Consider the following 26,615-nt stretch of genomic DNA (forward strand, 5'->3'; position numbering starts at 1 on the left):
TCAACACATATTGGATTTCTCACAGTCAAATGATGACGTTGTTTTAAGCTTTCAAAATGTCCATAGGGGTGATTCATACGTTTTCTTTCAGGGGATTCCCGATTTCTATCCTAATTTCACGTTGTGGTGGTTTGAATGAGAATCCACCCCATATGCTCAAATGTTGGATACTTCCTGCCCAGTTGGCGGACCATTTGAGAAGGATTAGGAGGTGTGTCACTGGATAGGACTTGAGGTTTCTCGGGACTCCTGCAATTCTCAGTGCTCTTTCTGCTTCCTGCTTGTTGTTTCTGAGACACGAACTTTTATCTGTTTCTGCCATTATATTTTTGCTCCATTGCCATCATGGATTCTGACCCTCTGAAACTGTAAGCCTAAATTAAACACTTTCTTTTATAAGTTGCCTTGGCCATGGTGTCTTATAGCAATAGTAAAGTAACTGACACACACACAGAGATGTCTGAGTAATGTGTTAAAGTGGGCCTAGCAGAGGCTTGTGGATAAAACATGAGTTCTGTCAGCTCTTCAGAAATGCAATTTCAAATAAGGAGCAGAAGTCATAGGAGTCCTTTGTGGAATGGAGTCGACAGGGTTATTGTGAGGCAACCGCATGTGGTATAAGGTAGATGAGATGATTTGCACATGATAAAGCACTGCACACATAGTTATGAGGACCACTGAGTGACTGTTCACTCTGGAAGTAGTTCACTCTGGAAGCTTCCATTCCGAGTCCTACGAATATCCCTTCTCCTTGCCAGGCTTTAACTTTGCGCTCCCGGGGTCTGTGGCACGGATGACATTGTGACTGCTGAGTTCAGGCCTGACCTCTGTGCTCACTGCAGAGGCATACTGGATCATTTGTTTACTTCCCTGTAAGTCTCACTCATCTCATCCACAGAACCAGGGATCGATTTTAATTAATTAGGTTGACTTAGGGGTTTATGAGACAAGCCATTACAAAGTGGTTATTACAGTGCCTGATATACAGAAAATTATGCGTATTAATGGAATTTATTACTCTGAGCACAAGGAGATAATGTAATTCTTGGAATATGAGTGCTGACATGTTATTCTTCCCTACAGAAGGGTAACAGAGCGCCGTAGGGCACAGAGTGTCTGCTCTAAGAGCACATACTGGACACTGTGTAGGACTCATCCTTAAACTTTTTTTTTTTTTTGCCATTTAACTTGAAGTCATTCTAATTTCAATTTAACTTCTTGACCTTCTGTTCTTCCCATATTCTGCCATAATTGAAGGGTGAACACATTTTTATAGGTACTTTGATTTCATTTTCTGCCCAATGTTTGATATATGACAGTTATCTTTATACCTTTATTTATAGGGGTAATCTTGTAAAAAAGAAAGAATAAAACTAAACTTAATCATACATTTACTCAACTTTAAGGTAGAAAAGATCATAAAAAGATATAAAATGCATCCTGCTCTGGAAGTCTTGTATGTGCAGACATACTTAATGGATTTATGATATAAGATAATGAAAATATTCTTAAGATTTTGGAAGCTATAGTTTCTATGATGAACATCATATGAGAGAATGAGGAGGGAAAACATTCCTTTTATTATTTATTTTTGAAAATTTATTTTATTTTCAAGTGTGTGTGTGTGTGTGTGTGTGTGTGTGTGTGTGTGTGTGATTGTAGAATATTTGCCTGTGAGTGCAGAACCTATGAATGTTTGAAGAGGACATAAGATCTCCTGCAAGACTTTTAGGTAGTTGTCAGCTGTCCAACATGTATGCTGGGAACTGAACTCAGATCCTCAGCAAGAACATCCAGGGCTTCTGCTTACTGAGCCATCTGTCCAGCTCCAAGACTCTTATTTTATAAAATAAGTCTATTTTCACAGTGTATGTGCTACATGTGTTAAAGCCTTGTGTTCACTTTTGTTCTTGTGTGTTGATGAGGACACTATTGAGGGACTGATATGGATGGAGAGTTTGAGACCAAATGGATTTGGGGAGGGTGAAAGCAAATGAGAAAACCAATGGGTTGTGTAATCATTTCACCGAGAGACATGCTCCTGCATGAGTTTGGAATAGACTGATCTACATTTTTTTTGCTATATGCACATGCCCTGCCTATTGTCTCATCTGTGAATATATACTACACGTAAGACCCTGAAGGCATTCATTAAATTGCTTTTATTGATAAGTTAAGATCTAGGAAATTTCATAAGAATGCACCTGTGTTTGTTCATCCTACTGACTGTCCTGTATCTTCAGACTTTCTTCATTAACACTTACTTGCTTTACTCTCCTGAATTTAAGACTCTCATATATATATATGTTAACAAGAGCAAGGTCTCTGTACTTCCTCCGAGGCCTCTACATGTGTGACAGTTGTGTAACTTGGTATATTTGTGGGACTCCTACCAGTGGTATCAGGGCCTGTCCCCTGTAACAGGAATCTTAAAGGTACTTGTTAATAAAATCAAACCTGAGGCCAGTTATTGGGGTGAATGCTGGAAGGTCAGAGAAGTAGAACAAGCCATAGCTTTCTCAGGTGATCCTGTTTCCTCAGGCTGGAAACTTCTGAGTCCTCCTCCACATGAATCTCAGCTGAACTGTGTTGCTCCAAAGCCTGAACGCTTAACCAACCAAATGCTTAACTAACTAATGCTTTACTCACTTAGTTCCTGGTCCTCAGGCCTTATATACCTTTCTCTTTCTGCCCCCACTCCCTGGGATTAAAGGTTGGGTTTCTGGGATTAAAGGCGTGGGTCACCATGCTTAGCTGTTTCTAAAGTGGCCTTGAACTCAGAGATCTGGCTAGCTCTGCCTCCCAAGTGCTGGGATTAAAGGCGTGCACCACCACTGCCCAACTTCTGTTATGGCTTACACTTCCCATTTTCTAGCCACCATTTTTGGCTTTGTTCTAGTGGCTGTCTGTTCTCTGACTCCAGATATGTTTATTTTGGGGAACACACAATATTTCAGGGAACACAATAACCACCACAGTCCCCAATGCTTGAGCTTTTAGGAACCTACTCCTCATACTGGGTTGCCTCATCCAGCCTTAATACAAAGAGGAGCTTAGTCCTAACTCAGCTTGATATACTTTGTTGACACCCATGGGAGGCCTGCCCCTTTCTGAACAGAAACATAGGAGGAGTGGATGGGTGTGTGGTGGGGGTGCAGAGGGAAGGTGGTAAGGAAAGGGAGGAGGGAGGAGAAACTGGTTGGGATGTAAAATAAATGAAGGAAATTTAATTTAAAAAGTTGTTTAATAATGTTGGTATATATTCAGTCATTTATTAAGAATTCTGAATATTAGTATTGAATTTCTGATCATGAGCTTCTCTTCCAGTTTCCAGCCATGTCTGGTCTTCATTTTCTCTAGTACCTCTGTTCTGGGTGTGTCCAGAACCTCTTCTAGTTTCATTGATATCCTTAGAGGGGCATCGAGGACTTGGGCTGCAGTCACAGTTAGGCTTTGTATAACTGGAGGATACAAAACAAATAGCAGAGGGAAAAGTTGTGCTATTGTGATCCTGGTCTATTCTTTCTGCTGTCTCCAAGGAGAAACACAGGATTCACCTATTTAAACACTGAGTAATGGTAGCATAAACAATGTTGTCCACAAGTCAGGCACAATAGAAATTCAAATCCCCAACTTTTTATTGGTGGCTGCTCACATAGATACAGTCTGCCTAGTACATACCAAAATTTCTAGATTCTCAGAAGGAAAGGAGGCATTCATTTATACTTTATTGGTATAAATGGTGGAGGTAGAGACATTATCCTGTTAAGGAGTGGCTGGAACCCTCCTCAAATCTAATTCCAAGACACAAGTCCAAAGTCTTGTAAGAAGGTCTCACAAAAGTCTCAGTCTGTATCCACACACTTTCTTCTATACACTATCATGGGCATTAATGGCTTTTAAACATGTGATCAGCAGTCCTCTGATTAAACTTCCTTCTTTCCATCTGTCATACTATAATGTAAGCTCTGATTTAATGGTGTGACCTAAAGTATCTTCCTTAGGGCCTAGCACACAGTATGTTCTCAGGTTTTTTTGTAATTTACCAGAAGCATGTATAAAATCTCTCAAAACTTTGTCATATTCTACACATCCAATGGTAGCTGTCCAACCTCCCCCAGTCTATACTTGAGACACTCTAAACTCTGCTCTTCTTCCTGTGTTTTTTTTGTTTTCTAGATCTTTGGAATGGATTTTTCTTTCTAGAAAGTTCTTCCTCCCTTAGCCACTTAAAGCTAAATGTCAGCTAAAGAGTGAGTTTCTGTTCTCTCACTCATTAGCAGGCATTTCAGGTAGAGCTTCCTATGCTGCTTTCATATCTATGAAAATATATATCTGTGAATATCTATAAAAATATCCATTATTTTAGAGCTTTAAATTTTTATATTTATTTATTTGTATGTATATGTGCGTGTGCGCACGCGCCATGGCACCCACAGGGAGGTCAGAGGACAATTTGAGTGACTAAGTTCTTTTCTCCACCACATGGGTTCTAGGGACTGAATTCAGGTTGTCAGGCTGGGGGGCAAGCACTTTTACCCACTGAGCTGCCTATTTGACTGGCTTGATTTCAGTACCTCTAACTGCATGTGTCATGAGTATAAATAGAAGGGTTTTGCTTTTTGAAGGCCAGTCAAGTCACATTGTCAGAACGCCTCAGGGTAGTATTTATTTGTTTACCAAGTGACGTCGCTACAGTTCAGAGACAGACATTTAGCTTCCTGTGCTTAGAAACCAGCCTCATCCATGTCTCAGTTAATAAGAATGATTGGGGACCAAGATGTTAACTGACACCGAGGACACCTCATGGAGCCCATTCTGTCAATTTAAGATGAAAATATCTGAGAAAGCAACTTGACATTCACACTTACTGGATAAGTGTTTTTGGTTCATCCAGATAAGTGATGATGAGAGCCAGGTTGTCAGGGAGTTTATGTGATGAGCATGGACTCAGAACAGATATATTTATATACCTCTTAATTGAGCATGACAGCGTTGGGGGAATTTCACCCTTACATGGGGAAGATAATCCTGAGACCCTCATGAAACTCTTCCCCTGCTTTGAACAAGAATGACATTTGCCTCTCTCTCTCTCTCTCTCTCTCTCTCTCTCTCTCTCTCTCTCTCTCCCTCTCGTATGTAACATTATGTTTCACTGTATTTAAATGCCTGACCTACCCTCATCTAATTGGATTATTCTTTCTGGGTTTAATGCCATTGCTTAAATCATACTACTCTGGCAATCAGCCATTTTCTTTAAGCATATTTTAAAAGTCTCTGTCCTCTGTATTGATTTCTTAAGGCAAAATATATATTGCTTTAATTATCTTTTTATGTAGATGAAGATACCTGTACACTGTTCATTTATTTTATATGCTTCCTCATGTAGGGACATGTAATCTAGCAGTTAGGGACTGTGATTTACCAGTTCTGGTACCATAGTCTAGAATCAAATCACAAACAAACATATTACATAAGTGGTGTTTATTTTCTCTGATTTCAAAATATCTTTAAGAAAAAGTGTTATCTCCAAATGTATAATGATTTTAATACTTTAGAAATGTTGATTTTTCTGGTGTTCTAGAATTCAGTTTTCTTTTCAGGACAGAACTGGTTATTAATTAGTAATGTAATGAGATAAAAATGTTATAAGTAACCTTACCAGCTTATAATCTACTACATTAAAATATTCCTATGCTGAAATATACAGTGAACTGTTATTATCAACAGCATAAGATTAGTTTAATAACTATCTAGAGATAGACAGTGTGTTTGTGTGTATGTGTGTGTTCGTAATCAATGGTCCTTTAATTTTGAATTTTCTTGATCAAGACTTTAAGATCAGCAAGATTTTTGGCAAAGAAGACAAATCAGTTATTGTAAACAAAAGCTACAATGCCTGTAAAGTCTGAATGGATTACATAGACTATGTCTAGAATGGATTACACAGAACACACCTATGTTTCAGTATTATAGCTGCTTTACTACCAATTTATCCTGAAATGTTGACTGCAGCATTAGAGCTTGTCAGGAGTTCAGTTTGTGTGTGTGTGTGTGTGTGTGTGTGTGTGTGTATTTTGAAAAACATTTTTTATAATACCATAGAACAAAACATACTTTGAGAATATTTTCTTAACTATTATTTTTATATGTGTGGGTATTTTGTCTGCATGTATACCTGTGCATTATGGGATTGCAGTGTCCATGGAGGTCAGAAGAGGGCATCAGATTCCCTGGGATAGGAATTATAGGTAGTTGTGGACTGCTATGTGGGTGCTGGGAATTGGACCTGGATCCTCTAGAAGAGTAGCCTGTGCTTTTCACCATTGAGCATCTCTGTGGCTCTCATTGCAGTTATTTTAATGAAGATGAAATACAGCAGTAGGTGGGGAAATATTCCATATGGCAGATTTATTAACTATTACTGTTACTATTCTTTAACTGGTGACATATACAAATGAACAAGAGAACAAGAGACTTTGGTAATTGCAACATTTGTTTACTAATCTGGGGCATAATTGGGAGATCAAATGGATATTGCAAATGGATGTTTTTCAGGAATAGTTGAGTGTGTCTTAAATGTCAGCATACATGAAGGCAGTGGGACCTGCCACTGGGGAGACTGTTAGGAGAGTTTGGAAAAGATAAGGAATTGGGAGTTTATGATGATGTATGTCCTTAAACAACTTCTCTCTTTAATTCTTTTTCTTTTTAAGGTGTGTGTGTGTGTGTGTGTGTGTGTGTGTGTGTGTGTGTGTGTGTGTGTATGCGCAAAAGACAGAGATTGATGCCAGGTGTTTTCCTTGATCGACCTGTAATTTATTTATTCAGGTGAGGTCTCTCACTGAACTGAGAGCTTGCCTATTTGGCTGGCCTAGCTAGCAAGCTTGCTCCAGGGATCAACATGTCTCTGGCATTATAGACTGGCTGTTGGAACTTCTTGGCTTTTACCTGGTCTTGAGATTTCCAAACTCTAGTCCTCCTGCTTGAGGAGGAAGCACTTTATCCAGAGTCATCTCCCAGCTCCCCACTCTCTCTTTGTTATTCTCTGCTTGATTGCAAAGTTCTGTACCCTGTGTTCTGCTGATAAGAATTCGAGGCAGAACTAAGTGCTAAAAATGACACAGAGATGATATTTCTTAACACATCTGTTCAAATATACCGATGATGGTGGAGTGGATGTTTGCTTCTCACTTGTCTAATCTGGGATTGGCAGTTTCTGTCATTTTTATACCCCGAGTACAAATAGGTTATGTAAACTGATTTTTTCCAGACTGTTCCCCAGGAGGAGCAATGGGTGAAGGATGGAGCATTAGGCAGAAATGCATATTGCTGCCTGTGTCCATGATGGAGGAAAAGAGAGGAAAGAAATTTCCAGTATAAAATAAATCAATAAAAACATAATACAAAAAGGAAGAAGTAATGTTATCTTTCTTTCTTTTCTTTTCATTCCCCCCAGATTTCAGAGCTGCACTTACACAGGTCTATAGCATAGTCTGCATAATTTGTAGAGCTTAGAACAGATCAAAACATAGGGCTTTTTGTAGAAAATGACAGTTTCATGTCAACCAAACTGTATAGCTTTCTAGCTCAGGAAGCTGGTCCTGGGTCCCATAGGCTTTGGCTATTTGCCCAAACAGCCTTTGAAGCTGAAGGTTCAGAGTGAGTCCTAGAAAATGCTAGAGGCATTTGGTTGCAGCCAGTTTTACCATGCTTTCTGAAGACATTTCCTGAGACCTTGTGGGTGAATACCTGTAATAAAGCAGATGTCACTTTTTCATTGATTTTTCCATTTTCCAGGTTACCTGGAGAGCAGAGAACTTCTTAAAAAAGTTTAATGAGTTTTATAAAATATTTGAAATAGCATTTGGTAGACAATTTTTAAATTAGCATAATTGCACATATTTATGTGCATATTAATATAAAGAATAATCAATGTAAATAGAATATTCATTGTATAAAACATTTATCTATTCCTAATGGTAAAACCCTAAAAAATCCTGTCTTCTGGTTTTTTGGAAGTTAAAATAAATAAGCTATCATTAAATATTTTCCCTTCCTGGGTAATGAAATATTGGAATTTTCTCCTGCTTGACTGCAACTTTGCACCCATTACCAGCGCCCCCTCATCTTACCTTCTTGCATGAGCTTCATCCATGCTACAGTTCAGAATTTCTTGAAAATACCCTCTCTGAAATTATGTAACCAGTATGAATTTTCTTGGTTACATTAGGTGGCTTAAAGTTTGGCCCAAATGAAATAAATACAAGTGATCAGACAAAGACTGACAAGAAGATAGTAACTGGCCATTATTTAGAATTTTCAAAAGACCCGGGCTGCTAATCTTCCTGCGACTTCACCTTTTCCTTGAGAACAGCTTCTTCCCTCCCACCATGGAACATGACTCCTTTTCGACTTCTGTATTTTCTCTCTGCCGTATTTGACTTTGCTGCTCTACCCTGCTAGCTTCTGCTTAGCTGCCTGAGACGTGCCGCTGGGTTCCAAGAACAGAGTTAGAGATCAACACCATTTATTATGTATTGAAAGTATAAAATTGGGGCAGCTTTAAGCAGCAAATTCACACCTACAAATACAGTCAGCTGCTCTCTAATACAATTATGTACAATACAATTGCTGTGTAATACAATTGTGTTCCCGGGAAACCTTGTATTATTAATCACGGTGTATGAACAATTGATTGGCAGCAAGGAGCTTAGAATTGAGACAAGTTTCAGAATCGTAGTTACAAAGTTATTTGTCCACTAGGAATTTTCAGTATCGTGAGTGTTTTCAGCCTATGAATAATTTGTATTTGTAATATAAAAATTAAAGATTAATCAATATAAAATTAGATAAAAATTTCTGAGTAAGCTCTGTGCATTTTAGATGGCAAAAACCAGGGAACTTCTAATGACTTACCATTTCCAAAAGAAGTTTTGTAACTCATTGTTATAACAAATACCAGGTTAAAGTAAGGTATTTTAAAAAGGCATTAAGTCACACTTAATGGTGCTATTTATGGCTGTCAGCATTGTTTTGGTCATGAGTAAAGGGTTAAGAGTACATTCAGATAATTAGCTTAGTCAATACTTTGAATCTTAACACTTAGAAAAATCACATGCAATGCTGGTTCTAGGGCCTGAGATTCTGATAATTAAGTGCACTTCATATGTTAGCACTCAAGCTTAAGCTAAGTGTGCTGTTGCAGGCCTGTAACCCCAGCACTCGGGAGGCTGAGGTGGGCCGATCAGGAATTCAAGAGTAGTCTCTTGTCTTAAAAATCCAAACTAACTAACACTAACTAACTAACACTAACTAACTAATACTAACTAACTAACTAACTAACTAATCAACCAGGAGGTATGGTGGCACACACCTGTAACGCCAGCACTTGGGGAGCTGTGGTAAGAGGATTATGATTCAAGAGTAGGCTTATATTTGGACAGGAGGAAGAATACAGTGACAACGTGAAATTGTTTATATGATCATGCTGTTATAGCTTAATTGTTGATCTAGCAAAATAATACTTTGCTAAATCTTTAATGGGAAGAGTGCTATAGTATTAACAAAAGTTTATAGAATGTGTCTAGGCATACTTATATCCTATTTGTTCTAAGGGAATTGAATTATTGTATAGATGGGAAAGTGTATTATTTATAATCTCGTGGCTAAATGCCACACTTTATAAAAGGGAGAACAAAACACTGATATGGTGTCTTTCCACATAAGACTTAGCCTTTAAAAAGCAATTCAATATTTCTTTGTTTAGTTTAGTCTTCTTTATGGTGCAGACTTGGTGCTAGATGCTGGACAAGATGAGGGGCTCACCTCTAACATCTTACTATCTATCACAGGCTTTCAACCCAGGGATCAAGCTACCCTTTCAGAGGAATCACCTAAGTCTATCAGAAAAGTTGTTTACATTATGATTCATAAGAGTAGCAGAATTACAGTTAGGAAGTAGCAACAAAAACAGTTTTATGGTTGGGGGTCACCACTGCATGAGGAGCTGTGTTCGAAGCATTGGGAAGGTTGGGAATCACTGCTCTCTCAGGATAGAAACAAGCACAAATCTCAGTGAAGTTTGAACTGTGCTGCCAGCTGCTTAGCACCACAGGAGAGCTGAGACACCAGTGATGAATTAACTCAACACAGAGTCAGAGACAGGTCACCGAGAAAGGAAAATTCAGTTGTTCCTGAAGGAATGGGTTGATTTACTGGGTGACAGTTGATGACAAACAGAACAGCAGGAGCCAAAGAACAGATGAAGTGTGGCATTTGTCATGAACATGCTGGTTATTCAGAAGGGGGAACGTGCGTGCGTGCGTGCGCGTGTGTGGGTACAGCAGAGAACATCTGAGGGTGTGAAAGGAGCTGATTCATCAGGGCATGGCAGCAGCCAGCTACGGGAGTACAAAGTGCAAAGATGAATCAGAAAACTGCGTTCTGAAGACAGAGGTAAGCAGGTTCTGTCATTTCAAGTCTGTAGCAGGATTGGGCTCCTATTGTGTGATCTCCTATCTATTTTTTCATTTAACTCTATCTTTACCCCAAGAGGCTGGTTGCTCCAAATTTACACCAGAGGAAGTGGAAGCCAGACAATGATTGGTGCCTCAGAAGATGAAACACCACGTTCAGACAGAGCCAAGCTTCAGCCCACATCCATAGGCATTCCTTCCATCCTGCTATAATGTCTTTCTGAGATGCTCCCATGAGTCCCACAGTTGACCAGACAGTGGGGCACATGCTGCCTTCCCTCTGCATGCGTACAGGCCCTGGCCACCACCACCACCACCACCCCAGATCTACCATTTCCTTCTCTCCACCACCACCACCACCACCACCACCATCATCATCACCACCATCACCACCACCACCACCACCAACAACAACAACAATATCATCATCACCATCACCACCACCACCACCACCAACAACAACAACAGCATCATCATCACCATCACCACCACCACCAACAACAACATCATCACCACCAACATCATCACCACCACCACCACCACCACCACCACCAACAACAACAACAACAATATCATCATCACCACCACCACCACCACCACCACCACCAACAACAACAACATCATCACCACCACCACCACCACCACCACCACCAACAACAACATCATCATCACCATCACCACCACCACCACCAACAACAACAACAACACCATCATCACCACCACCGCCAACATCATCACCACCACCACCACCAACAACAATATCATCATCACCACCACCACCACCGCCAACAACATCATCATCACCACCATCACCAACATCATCACCACCACCACCACCCCAGATCTACCATTACCTCCTCTTTACCATCACTTCCACCACCACCACTTCTTATTCGTTCTCTTCCTTCTCCTCCTCCACCACCACCTCCTTTTTCTACCTCTTCTTCCCTCTACTCCCCTTTCACCTCTGTATTTGTTGGTGGAACAAATGAAGAGAAAGAGGATAGTTTTGAAAGCCCCACTGTAGCCCACAGCTGTCAGGATGTGGTGGTGTTTCCTGACTAAAGAAAAACAGAAAAGAAGAAAATCACAAGAACCCTTTCTGTTGTTTGGACCCACAAAAAGGTTTTTTAATCCCTAAACGGCATCTTCTTCCTTTACAGAGAACTGATTTGGCGTTCACCATGGTTGCCACACCACAGGCACTTGAGATTGTCAGTGGAAGTGGGCAGATGAGCTCTCTGTACTGACTGTACACGAGTGTTTACCAGGAAGGGTTCTTCCCGAAGATGACCTTGCAGTTCAGACAGTGAAGTAGGACTGCACCGAGTTTGCCTGGTTTCCTGGTTTCTTCCCCCTGCTCTGCCGTGAGGTCCCCGTGTGTAGTCCTTCCCCTGGAGAGGTGAGTGCCAGCATCTGCCAACACAGTATGACACCGTCGCCTCTTCAGTGGACCAGATCAGCCTATCAGGAGCCTGTTATTTTGGGATGGCTCCAGCTGAAACTTTTTCCTTTCTCATCATGTTGGCAGTGATGACACCAGGTTATCACTCTCATTGGTGGTGCCTTCCCAGGTCCTTTGTCACATGGTCAGACAGACTTGAATATTGTGAAAATCCAATCACAATTTCCTTAGCTTCAAATGTGTACAAAAGAAACTCAAGCCATTATTCACTCCACTTATGGTGTGAGATGAATACTTTCTTTTCTGGCCTAGCTAGACCTTCTTCACACTTTTGTCTATTTTTTTTAACTGGGCACATCCAGTTTTCAAAAATGTAATTTCAAAAACTTTGTAGTTACTGTGTGTGTGTGTGTGTGTGTGTGTGTGTGTGTGTGTGTGTGTGTTTGTGCAAATGCCCATGGCACAGCATACATGAAGTCACAAGACAACTTTGTACGGTCAGTTCTCTTCTTCCTCATTTAATTGGCTTCTAGGAATCAAATTCAGGTTATAAAGATTGTGTTACCAGCACCCTTATATACTAAGCCATCTTGCCAGCCCAAGTGAACATCAAAAGTTTAACTAACTTATTTTACCAGACAGTTATATATGAATTCTGTAGCACCAGATTACAACTGCTCCACTGGGAGCTGGTGGTAGTAGGATCAGGGAGGAAACTTGTATAAGTTTTTCCACCCCCCCTAAATAAATACATAAGTAAATAAATAAATGTAAATAAAAATCCTCTTTCACATAGTATCACTGCTCCACATTTGCTGTTCTTTCATTAGCTATTTCTCTTCCTAGTTACTGCTTGCATTTAGTTACTATATATTATTAGTTATTTTACTGTCGGAGTCTCATGTACGTTGTTCCATTGTATGTTCAAAGAAAACATTAGGTGAAAATAATAGGTGAATTAATTAAAGATTGAAAGGATCATTAAATCTGAAGTGCAGGAGCCGTAAAACCTTAGTAGGAGGGGAGGGTAGAGGAGTCAGAGAGACATATGTCTCCCCGCCATGAACATCATTGATAATGGCTCACGGGAGGGACCTTGGTGTCTTTAACAAGAGGTATGGACGCTGAGCCAGCCCCTCCTGTGAACAGAGGACATTGGTGTTTATGTTAATTCATGAACTATCTCCGGAATCATCATGTCCCAAGTCCGAGACACTGTGTGATGATAAAGGAAACTTGTCAGGCTGGGCCTAGAATATACACAGTTAACAAGGACATGGTGGGCTTTAATTCCTTACCAGCCCTAGAACTTTTAGAGTTCTTACCTATAGAGATTCTTTTAAAGAAGCCTACCTTTCTTAAGCTAGCCACTTTCCCCAAAGTTCTTTGGGAGTAGTCAGAAACCTGGCATGAGCCAAAATTGTTTGATGATTTTTTTCTTTTTTTTTTTTTTTGAACTCTCTGAATTTTCTTTTCTTTACTGTGGTGGAGAAACCTTGGGAATTTTTTTCTCCCCACATTTTACTCCATTTGAATAGCAGAGAGAACACTAGGAAAGCAATCTGATAGTTTATGATCATCCCTCTTTATTTGGAGTTTTATTCTTGTGATCTCCTGGAACGTGAGCCAGCCTTTGTCTGGTGTATCCATAATTGTACATGTTTTCTGCCCTGCTAGCCTGTTGGCATCCCTTCTGGTTATCAGATTGGTTGTTGTAGGATCATTTGAGTCAGCTCAACTGACCCTTACATAGCTGCCTCACACTGTGTCATAATGTCTATATCAATGGCCTCAGTTCATTTCATCTTGTGCCATATCATATCAGTACAAGAAGGGTGACCATAGAATAAGACATTTTGAGAATAACTATAGCCCATAGCTGTTAGTATAGGATATTTCTATAATTATTCCTAGTTATTAATTTGATACTGTGCCTGATTTGTGAATTTAAATTATCATGACTATGTATGCTTGAGATAAAGTATTACATCTAGGGTTTGATATTATCCAGAGTCACAGGCATCCAGTTGTTTCTTTACTGAATACTTCCCAAAATCATGCTGGAACTACAGTGTTTAAGCTTTACTCAGTTTCCCCATCAGCCACAGCTTGCTTATTCCCTTCCTTAGAGACAATGACTCCTAAATCCAGTTGCTCAATTAGCCTCTCTTCATCATCTAACCTATGAAACTAATCATTTGTCCTGCCTCCTGGCCCCCAGAAGTCTTTTTGTTCTTCCCGATTCAGAAAGGCTATTTTGTACTCAAGACTACACCTAGAAATGTATGCCTTAACTCTATCTCCTGCTTTCTTGTTTTTCTGTGATCCAGCACCCTAACGACCTAGCAAGCATCTCTTACATACTCTCTCCTCCTATTCCCGCCACCTCTGTTTCAGCTACTGTGACATCTTACCCAAGGAGACCACAAAAGGGCTCTGACTGCTTCTGTTTTCTTTGGATCCTTTCTAATCCTTGGTCCACACTGTGGCCAGAGCTTGCTGCTCTGAAAAGCAAACTAGTCTCCCACCACACCACCCTGAACACATCTGATTTCTTAAATTCAGAATGTATTATATAATTTTTCTCCTTAAAAGCTCTGGAGATTTTAAGGTAAACAAAATAAAGGCAAAAATGAAACAATGTCTAGACTAGCCTGATCCACATGCTGTCCAGCTTTACTTTACACACTCCTGTTTCTTCAGCGTTTACACACTTGCCATGACTGGACCTTCGCCTTTGCTTTTCTCCGACCTAAAATGCTCTTCTTTCTCCTGGAACACAATGAGCTGGCATTTTCCCTTCTAATTCCATCTTAGCTTTCCACAGCTGTGATTTCTCCACTGTCATGCAACTGTATTTAGAGCTCCAGCCATAATCATTTTCAGGCTGGTGAGTGTAATCAGTCTTCTCTACCACGATGCATGTTCTTTAAGGACAGGGCTCATGTCCTGTTTGCCTCACAAGTTTGTCTCTAGAATTTAGCACAATGCTCTTCACACACTTTCTTGTCAAATTTCATTGAGAGATGATGGGCATATTGCCAGCATATATTAATACTGGAGATGTTTTACTGATTGAGCAAAAATATTCAGAGAGAATGCATGTTTAACATAATTGAAATAAATAGACATTATCTATCTTAAACACTATTATGGAAATCTATAGGAGGGTCATTTTATATGCACTCTTAGAAACATCTGAGCATCTATATATTTGTATGGCATATTAGGGTTATCTAGAAGAACAGAACTGGTACAATGAATCTATATACATATAAAAAGGGATTTATTAAAGTGGTGTACAGGCTGTGGTCCAGCTAGTCCATCATTGGCTATCTTCCAATGGAAAGGCCAAGATTCCTATAGTTGTTCAGTCCAGGAGGTTGGATGTCACAGCTGATCTTCAGTATGCACCAGAATCCTGAAGAAGTAGGCTTTAATGCCAGTGAAGAAATAGACTTGCTAGCAGGCAAGGAGCAAAAGTTTCCTTCTTCCATATCCTTTATATAGGCTGCCACAAGAAGGTGTGGTCTAGATTAAAGGTGGCCCTTCCCATCTCAAAAGATCTGGATTAAATGTGGGTCTTCAAATAATTTAATTAAGAAAAACCCTTCACAGTTATACTCAGCTGCTTGGGTTTTAGTTAATTCCAGATAAGTCAAATTGACAACCAAGAATAGCCATCATATTTTGTTTGTGCTCTAACAAACAAAGCTTGCCTGGAGATCAGAGTGTGGAGCTAGCCACTAGTTAACCATAGAGGCAAGGTGAGGTGGCACACACCTTTAATCCCAGAACTTGGGAGATGGAAGCAGGAAGATCAGGAGTTCAAGGCCACCCTGGGCTATATGAGATTGATCCAGTCTAAAACAGAAACACAGTCAGTCAGTGGAAGCTCATGCCTTTAATCCCAGTACTAGGGAGGTGGAGACAGCAACATAAGGTGAGAGGAGACAGGAGCTCAGCCCCTTTTTCGACTGAGGAGTTGGAGAGGTAAGAGGTGATTGTGGCTGCTTTATTTCTCTGATCTTTCAGCATTTACCACCATATCTGACTCTGGGTTTTTATTATTAAGACCAATTAGAATTCAAGTTACATTGAAATACATGCTTTAATTTAGAAACATTATATTTGTTTATCAAGTTTTTGGTTTTGTTGGTTGTGCATATGTGATACAACACACTTGTGGAGGCCAGAGGCCAACTTGTGTGACTCGGCCTCTGGGCAAAAGACTTGGTGGCAAATGCTTTTACCCACTGAGCTGTCTTGCTGACCCTCAGACATGTTTTTATATACTTCAGATTACTTTATGTTTTGATCACCTCAGAACCTGAAGCTGTGTTTATAAGGATTGGTTGTGTGGTACTATGGATTTACTAAAGACAGCTAGAGAACAGCCTGAGTGTGAGATTTAGAACCAGCTCTATTAAGCTCTGAGGCCAGGCCACAGTATGTATTGCATATGCAAATTTGGGGAAATTATTTCCTATCCCTGAATATGAGTTATGTTATCTGCAAAGTGTTATCTAATAAGGTTACTAAATGACTTGTTGAATTTAAATATGTAATTACAATTATTTTTATTTACTATATAGTAAATAGAAGGGCTTCCCCATTCTTGCTCTTTGTATCTTCCTCCTAAGAAGTTGCATGTTTTGAAAGATATATCAAGTAGACTCTCATCCCACCCAGTGGAGAATGTGTTTTAACAGTGAACTACAACAGAAGGAAAGCTAGAATAAAATGATAGAAGGGCACAGTGTGTCAACAAGGATTTTGGGACACACTGGTTAACATTTGTGTTTATGTGTATGCATATGCCATGTGTGAACAGGTACCTCTAAGGACCTGAAATGGGTCAGATCCCCTGGATCTTGAGTTACAGTTACAGTGATCTCCCTGATGTAGGTGCTGTGAATTGAACTCAGATCCTCTGCGTGAGCTACAAGTTACTTTTTAGTGCACGCTTAACAATACCTGGCTCAAAAGGTAAAGAAAAGTGGTGCATTACAAGTACAGTAGTCAAGTTGATTCATACTTTAGTTTAACCCTTAAGAGCATGGGTAATGGCTATGTGAGGGTGTGTGAGACAGTGAAGAGACCAAGACTATCTTGCCTTTACTTTTATGAATAAACCACATAGCTAACAAGTGTCATCACTACTTATTTATCTACATTTAGATTTAGAGAGGGCTGTGCCTGTATCATTTCAGCAGAATGATGAAGCCGGGAGAAAGGGCTCAGTGGGTAATTGCCATGTCTGACAACCTGAGCTGGGTCCCTGAGATTCACTTAGTTGGAGGAAAGAACTGACTTGTGCAATTTGTCCTCTGACCAGCACATGTATACTGTGATGCCTGTGTGCCAGGACATGCACAATACATGACTAAAGGTAATAATAAAGGTAATACAATGAAAGATTGCCTGGCTCAGTGCCCCTAAAACACTGCACACCCAAACTAACCTCTATTGATCAAAGCTCATCCATCATCACTCTTTCCGTATACCTTTTCTTTTATGGATAAGCAGGATTATTTTGATGTCTACTTTTAGGGGGTGATTTTGAGAGGGAGAGCATAAAAGTACTCACCAAACATAATAAATGAGAATTAATGACACTCTTTGTCCTCAAGTGAGAGGCAATTATTAAATCAGCAGATGATGGAGATAATTAATAATGAGCAATTATACCCACTGTAAAATTTTGTTTTCACTCATGATTAAAGAATGGGTATAATTTTCATATACAGATTAATGCGCACACACATACTTTAAGGATACATCAATGAGCTATAAAAATCTCTCTTCACTGGCATTAATCTCTACCAATGCCTGAATAATTAGTATGCTGCAACAATAATAATTTATATGGCTAACAATTATTTAATGCTTTTGTGGCAACAGTTATGATGGTAGTTATTTTAAATAGCTAATTCTAGTGACATTTTCTTATAGTAGCCACATTTGAGCTATATTTCAAACTACATGAGGAAAGTGAGTTTTGCACAAGCTGAGTAACTTTTCTAAGATCTTTAAGGCTTAGTATGTAATACAGGTTTGCTTGAATTCAAATTTATTTGCTGTCTTAGTAATTGTCCTACTGCTGTGAAGAAAGACCATGACCAAGGCAACTTATAAAAGAAATCATTTAATTGGGGCTTGCTTATAGTTTCAGAGTATTAGACCATTATCATTATGGTGGGGACCATGGCAACAGGCAGGTAGGCAGGCATGACACTGGAGCAGTAGCTGAGAGCTTACATCTGATCGACAAGCAAGAGGAAGAGAGAAAACCAGACTGGGTCTGGAGTAGGCTTTTGAAATCTCAATGCCTACCTGCAGTGACATACCTCTTCCAACAAGGTGACATCCCCCAATTCTTCCACTAACTGGGAAGCAAACATTCAAGTATATGATCCTGTGGGGGCCATTCTCACGCAAACCACAACACTTGATTTGAGATGGAGAGATAGAGCAGCGGTTTAAGAGCATGGTTGCTCTTCCAGAGGACCTATGTTTTATTCTCATCATCCACATGATGGCTCATAACCATTTCCAGCTCCAAGGAATCTGATTCCCTCTTCTGGCCTCCATGGGTATCAGGCACAAAAGACATACACAGACATATATACATGCAGGCCAAACACCCATACACATAAAATAAAAATAAATAAATCTTCCAATTTACTTGATTATTTAATAATCCAGTCTTAGCCCCAATCAGAAATCACCAGAGAGAAAAAAAGCAAGGGATCCAAAGCATGACTGCTCTTAGATGGTTTATTTATGTATTTATTTATGTATTTATGTACTTATTTATTTATATGTATTTTTTGATAAAAGGTTTTATATAGTCCAGGCTGGCCTCAAAGTTGCTATGTAGTGGCTGATGACCTTGAACTCCTGCTCTTTCTTCCTCCACCTTCCAAGTACTCGGGTTACAGGCCTAAACAACCAGGCCTGGCTGATTAAATCCAGTCATTTATGCATTTCTGTGCAAAGCATAAGCAACACAGTTAAGTGGGAAGCTGAGTCTTTGGGTGGATGAGGACAGTGGTGACCGCACAAAGCTCTCAGGTACGATGATATTTTATTTGTACTGAAATGTGACTTTATTTCCATGTTAATAAATAAAGTTGCCTGGAGATCAGAGGTGAGCCATAAACAGAGTCAGGCGGTGGTAGCACATGCCCGTAATCCAATCACATGGCAGGCAGAGTCTCTGTGTGGTCAAGGACACAGCCAAGCATGGTAACATGAACCTTTAATCCCAGTACCAACCATAGAGACCTGGAGGTCTATATAGACAGGCAGTGATGAGGAAGTCATGTGGTTGGGTTTAGAGCCAATGAGAAGGCAGAACAGAAAGGCAATGAAAAGACAAGTCAGGCAGGAAGAAGCTCTCTCTCTGGGGAAGCTACTGCTGGTAGTAGTAAGCTAAAGCTAGTCATGGCTATTGCTCTGATCTCTTTGGCTATTTCTTCTGTATTTGGATCTGTGTTTCTTATTTACTAAGACTGTTTAGAATTTCATCTACACTCTGGTGACTATAAGAAGTGGGAGGGCTGGGCAATGGTGGCACACACCTTTCATCTCAGTACTCAAGAGGCAGAGGCAGGCAGATCTCTGTGAGTTCGAGGCCAGGATGGTCTACAGAGCTAGTCCAGGACAGGCCCCAAAGCTACACAGAGAAACCTTGTATCGAAAAAACCAAAAAAAAAAAAAAAAAAAAAAAAAAAGGGAGTAGGAGGCGACTGAAACAGAAGGACCCCCTGGAGATACATAGGAGACTCATCTAGAGGAGTAAATGGGAGATTATCAGGAGGTTTGGAAAGATGTTCCATTTGGAGGCAGTGCCACTATGTAACCCAGACTAGTCGCAAAAGCCTCAAACTCACTATATATCCCAGGTTACCCTCAAACTTGAATCCATTATCCTGCATTAGGCTCTTAAGTTCTGGGAGGTGTCACCATGCATAGCTATGATTTTAACACTTCATATGTGAGAGGACATCATTCTAATATTTCAGCTAGAATAGTTATAGCAATTAAGTTACAGTTCATAGTACAAGACCACTCTGAACCAGATTTCAGGAAATATTTTATTAATGCTTATAGGCCACATATGCATTCACTCAAGATATTTTAACAGAAATGACATATATTGACAACTATGAGACTGACATTATTTTCACAGTACTCATGCAAGAATACTTACCCAGATACCATGAAGCCAGAAACATCCTGTTTATACATATCTTAAGATCTTTAAGAAGATATACCACATCTGTTTCTACCTGTTTGGCATCTCTGACATAGAACAGACACCAAAAGCTCTAGCACAAATGCTGAATTAGTGTTCCCCAGAGAAGTATTTCTTTCACCAGCTGCCTATTTATTATCTGTCTTATCTATCTATCTGTCTATCTATCTATCTATCTATCTATCTATCTATCTATCTGCCCATCTAGCTACCTCTCATAATGTACCAAGACATTTATTTTAAGGAATCAGTCATGAGATTATAGCATTTTGGAAGCTGACAAGTCTGAGTCTTGTCACCACTTGATTTTGGTATCAGTCTTTACAAAGTATTAATTCTTCAAGAGTGAACATGAGTCTTTGCCTCTAGGAGCTGAACTGATGGCTGAGGTCTACGAATATGGAGAGAGTGATCGATCTACTGTACTCAAGCTTTACAAAAAGCACATGCTATTTACACCTGAGAAATATCTTCGTAGCACCTGTAGACTAGTGTTTGAGCAAAAGTCATGGTACCAAAGCCTACCCAAAATCAGCACATAAAACAAACATTACACCTGCTAATATAAAATCAGTTTCTTTCTCCTGCATATTTTATAAGTTTTCATCTTCTAGTGATGAGCCCAGTCCATGCATACAGAATGTGGATCACTGACATGCTCCTCAAATTCAAGGGAACCTATGAAATAGAATCTTTAGCTTCCTAATCTTTAGAAAAACAGATGGGCAAATTAATTGTGAGTATGAATGGCTGATAACTGAGTCAACTAAATAACTAGCTATTCAACTCCATTTAAGCCCTCTTCCTACTTCTGAACTTTTGAACAAAAACAAGAGCTTCTAAATGGATATGGTGTCATATTTCCTTCTAAATGTTTAGCCTACAGTTCTAACTGTAGTCTACTGCTGTTTTCAGCTTTGGACAGAGAAGATTCTGTTGTAGTGGGTGATAGCTGATGCAAAAACAAGTAATTGGTCCCCAAGTGCAGAGAATAAGTGATTTTTGAATGCTCAGCCCTAAGTGGGATCTATACTACTCCCCTCCAAGCTCAGAGAACATCAAGGGGGAGGGATGGAAAGAATGTAAGTGTCATAGGATAGGAAAGAGTGCTCTGAAATGCTAGATGCTGTCTTCTGGACATGGCATGGCTATTGTACCCAAGAACTAATGACAGCAGTAGCTGCCAGCATAAGACCTTCACAAGACTGGGCCTTATCAGCATAAAATAGATAGGGAATGGGATCATAAGGCTCCACTCTCCCAGAGGAGGAGCAGTTTATGATTACTGGGACAGGGAGAACCATAGTTCTCATTGGTGTAGCCATGGGTCAGTTGCCATTGCTCAGGTAAATAACACCAACCCATGCAGACAACCCTACTTAAGATGTGTAAGTAGGAGGGAGTTTATTAGCAATAAATGAGGGTTTGTGGGAGGAGAGGGGAAAAAGAAAATAATGGGAGGTAGTATCAAATTACATTATATATGTACAAAATTGTGAAATAATAAATATATACATTAAAAATAACAATACTAGCAGCAAGAGCAACATATTTCAACAATAAATTATCCTTTGCTCAAACTTATTCTCTCCTTGGAAAGGGATTCCCACACTTTCCTTTTGGCATTCACTTTTAAGTAATGTTCCACTTTACTTTGAAGTAATTAAAATCAGAGCTTAGTATTTTGGAAGCTGGAAAATGCATTATGAAGCTGCTAGCAAACCAGTTTCTGTCAGTTGCTCTGTCTGTCTCCCTCTGAGAACAAAACACTACTTAGTATTTGCCTATATTCTTGATTTTCACAACACTCCCATGATTGCTTATTTAGGACTATTTTAATGAACAGTTATCTTATAACCCACAAGTATTTGGAAGTGAACTGAGAAGTGAACTTGAAATTTGGTAAATTCTCAAAGTGAATTTATCCATTTTCCTTGATCTTCCATCATTTTGGAATATAGATTTTCCAAGAGTTTCTTAATGATTCTTTGGATCTCATTGGTACATATTATAATTTTATTTTAATTTGTTTCTTTGGGGGGGGGAGTTACTTTAATGATTGATTCTGTTCTTGTTAATCTTTCCCAACAACTAATGCTTTGTTTCATCTTTGTGTTTTTAAAAGTTTGTATTTCTGTAATTTCTGCTCTGATCCTTATACCTTTTCTTTCTTTTAAATAAGATTTGTTTTTATTTATGTGCATTTATGTGCATGTTTGTGTGAGTGAATGCCACATGTATACTGGTTCCTCTGGAAGACAAAAGAGGATATTGGGTCCCTACAAACTACAAAACATAATATATACACAAAGAACCTGTAAGGTGAGGAGATCCCTGACAAAGCCTCTTGAGACAAGGTACCTCTAAAAATTCCATTGAGTTCATTTTGTATTGGTCATCTGTTGCTGGGCAGGATGCCTGCCTTTAGGAGTGGTTTGTATCCCTGTGAGACTCCAGTGGAGAGACCTAATTTTTCATTTAGAAGTGGTTATCAACTGGAGATAGCTTCTGGGTTAGGGATGGGGACTTGTGTCCACTTAGCCTCTGAGTATTGGGATACCATCTGGTATAGACCCATGTAGGCCTTGTGCATGCTACCACAGCCTCTGTGAGTTTATATGTTCATCAGTCCCGGTGTGTCTAGAAGGTCTTGTTTCCTTGGTGTCCTCTCTCCTTTGGCTCTGCCAATCATTCTGCCTCTTCTTCTATAGGGTTTCCTAAGCTCTGAAGGAAGGGGTTTGATGGAGATACCTCATTTAGGACCCTGGTTCCATTTTCAGTACATTGTCTGGCTGTAGGTCTCTATATTTGTTCCCATTTATTGTAGGAGGAAGCTTCTCTGATGGTGGCTGAGCAAGGCACTGGTCTATGAGTATAGCAGAATATCATTAAGAGTAATTTCATTGTTACATTTCTTTAGCAAAACAGTAGTAGTATTTGGTTTTCCCCCTAGGACTCTAGGTTATCTAGTCTTAGGTTCTTGGCCATCCAAGCAGTGTTGGGTATGGGTTCCATCTCTTGGGCCTTAAAGTCAAATCAGTTATTGGTTGGTTGCTCCCACAAGCTTTGTGCCACCATTGCACTAGCACATCTTGCAGGAAGGTCATCTTTGTAGACTGAAGGGTTTATAGTAGGGTTGGTGTTTATCTTTCTTCTTTGGTACCATGCAAAGTACCTTATATACTAATGCACATTAGTTAGTAGGGGTGAAGGCTCTAGGTAGGCACCAGCTTAACTTCTCTCTGCTCAATGGGTATAGGACCTACAGCAGAAGGTCCTTACTGTTAGTTTGTGGAGAGCAACCAACAGCCTTGGCCATAGCCTGGGTTATTTGGAGGTTCCCAGGGGACCCTTTTGTCCAAAAACTTGATTAGACGTAACTCATTCCCAATACTTGAAGCTTCATTTAGGGACAAGAGATGTCCAGTTGGGGCTCTGTGGCCCTGTTATTTGGTGATTTAATTTCAATCACCTTCATATATGTGTATGTATGTATGTATGTATGTATGTATGTATGTATGTATGTATGGAACTTCTACTGCATTAGATTTCCATATGACTCCTCAAATGGCTCTTAGACTTAGCTGTCCTTCCCTGTATTCCCCATGTTGTTGCTCTCTTCCCTCCCTCTCTGTTTGTTTCTCTCATTACAATCCCCTTACCCCACCCATCCATAACTATCTATTCTATTTCCTCTCTCTAGGGAGACCCATCCCTCCCCTGAGTCCCTGACTCTATACCTAAACTCCATGGTTATATGGATTGTAGCTTGAAGGCTTACAATTTTAATGCCCTGAAGTCATCCTCAGAGAATTGCATGTGTTTTGATCCACTAAAGGTGAGGCTTCCAACACTGAACCCTTATCTTTTACTAAGTTTCTGGGCTAACTGAACTTCTAATGTATTAGATGCTGCTCATCTCTCAAGGACCTGCTGCAACTATCTGGTACCATGGTACTGTGATAACTTAACCTCAGGTCCCTGAGTTGGACTGTCAGAGCTCTGGGAGATCTCATCTGTAGGCAACAGATTGCCTGTTAAGATGGTGCCTGGACACATCCCTCCAAGCTGTGAGGTGTGACATAATGAACCTCCTCTGGAGTCTAGGTTTACAAGAACTGTGTTCGACATTTCCTGTGTTAGACTGTTGGTTTCTTTCACTAGGGCTGCTGACCTCGTTTGTTGGATAATGCTTCTGTGGACCCACAAACTGGGGAGCCGTTACTGAAGCTATTGCTCTCTATTACTTTTCTCTGTTTTGCCCTTGTGTTTCACCCCAGTTTTTGGCTGTCTCATCACTCCCATATCTACCTCCTTTAACTTGGCACCTATCTTACAGAGTCCTAAGTATCTTTGTCTTGTCACGTGGAGGTAGCTTCTAATTGGCCATCTTCAACCAGAAGTCTCCAGCAGTTTATTTTTGCTAGTCTTTATTAATTATGCAAAATGGGGTTCATCATGATATTTTCATGCATACATGCAATTGTACCCTGATGATATTTGTTTCCATATTAACCTCCCTTGTTCCTGCTCCCTCTCTTTCTGGTGCCTGACTGTCTTTTTCTCTCTCCAAATGTCTCCTTTCTGGCTTCCTGCCATTGTGTGTGTGTGTGTGTGTGTGTGTGTGTGTGTGTGTGTGTGTGTATATGTGTGTGTGTTTGTGTGTGTATATGTGTGTGTGTGCATGTGTGTATTTTATCTAGGTTCTGTGTATGAGAGAGAAAATATGAATTATTCTTTCTTTTTTGTCTTCAATTATTATTTCTGTTCTGCCTCCCATAGTTTAGTTTGATTATTTCTTACCCCACATGGTCATTTCTATCTTTGCTACTTTTGTAGTGTGCGTGCATGTGTGTGTGTGTGTGTGTGTGTGTGTGTAGTTTTTCTCTGAATCTAGAGTTGGCATCTGAGAGAAAATATGTGATATTTCTCAGAATTTGACTTATTTTACATCACAGAATGATCTTCAGTTCCATTCATTTTTTTCTCTTGCAAATAACAAAATTTCATTATTTTTTCTTTATGGTTGAATAAAACTCCATTGTATATGTATACCACACTATTTATGGGTAACTAACCCAACTCCACAATCTGATTATTGTAGATGTTGCATCGATAAACATGGATGCACACATATCTTTGATATATATTCTTTTCATTTTCTACTCAAGAGTTATATAAAAGGATAATACAGTGTTTGGTGGTAATGTTTTCTGGGAACTGTCGTGCTGACTTCTATACTGGTTGGTCTAAATTACTTTCATATCAACAGTGTATTAATATTTTTTCCCTGACATTCTTGGCAACCATAGTTATTGTTTCTTTTCTTGATGATAGCCAATCTAACTGGGATGAAATAGCATCTCCTTGCAATTTGATGTGTTTCTCTGATGATTAAATATGCTGAACATTTTTTCATATATTTCTTGGCTATTTGAATGTCCTTCAAGAATCCTCTGTTTACTTCTTTGCCCAGAAAATTACATATTTTCTAAATTGTAGCTGTAAATTTCCATGTATCCTTTGCATAGCTCACATTTGTCAGTTATACTATTGAGATTCATGCTACTGACTTATGGTTTATTTAACTTGTTGATAACTGAGAGAATATTTTTAGCATGGATTTGTCAAATTTCCTTGTAGTTCACCCAACTTTTATTATACAACTGTAATTTGAAATTCCTTGGTTTTGAATTTTTAAGTATCTTCATAGAATACTTAAGCTTTTATTGTGTATTTGTCTTTGTGGTTTTCTGTTGTGGCCTTCTGAAATCTTTTCTAAGTGCTGATGATGTCAGAATGATTCTTGGAAGATCCACTCCAGGTATTTCCAGGGAACAATGTTTTTATCCTCTCTCACCATTTTAGGAGCTATCTTACATTTGCTTCCTATGTTCTTATTTTTTATTACATCTATTAATATTTAAGGTATTTTTTCTCTATAATTATTTTTATTTCTAATTGTATCTCTCATTTATGCAATCCCATAAAATTCTTTCTTTCATCCTTTCAATTTTATAAGCTTCTTTATTTGAATGTATAGGGTTTTTTTTTTTTTTTTTGGCATGGTTTGCAATTTCCTTTTTCCCCTTTTTATTGAAAGTAGAGTTTTTTTCCATATGTTTCATGATTATAGTTTCTTCTTCCTCTACTCCTCCCAGTTTCTCCCCTCCTCCCCTCCCATCTGATCTAGTCTCTTTCAGTCTTTCATTAGAAAACAAAAAGGCTTCTAAGGGATACAGTAAGAGCGTGATACAAATGATATGATATAACAGAACAAAACAAACACATCAGAATAAGACAAAACAAACAAACATAAGGATAAGAGCCCAAGAAAAGGCACAGGAGACAGAGATACAGAGACCCACTTGTTCACAAAGGACCTGTAGGATGAAAAGAGAAAAAGTATGCAAATAAAATAAAATAAATGGAAAAAAAATCTCTGAAATGACATTATGAGACAAGGAAC

General features: G+C 39.3%; 1 long non-coding RNA gene across 1 annotated transcript in view; it reads left to right on the top strand.

Annotated features, from left to right (window-relative positions):
- The window catches only part of LOC118586404, a 69,021-nt gene extending 57,149 nt beyond the window's left edge, over positions 1 to 11,872 (top strand). Inside the window, exon 4 of the long non-coding RNA XR_004945299.1 lies at positions 11,642 to 11,872. This is a non-coding gene — a long non-coding RNA (uncharacterized LOC118586404). The remainder of the gene's footprint in view (positions 1 to 11,641) is intronic.
- Positions 11,873 to 26,615: the final 14,743 nt, after the last annotated feature.

The sequence above is a fragment of the Onychomys torridus genome, chromosome 6 (assembly GCF_903995425.1).
Source record: "Onychomys torridus chromosome 6, mOncTor1.1, whole genome shotgun sequence".
Lineage (NCBI taxonomy): Eukaryota > Metazoa > Chordata > Mammalia > Rodentia > Cricetidae > Onychomys > Onychomys torridus.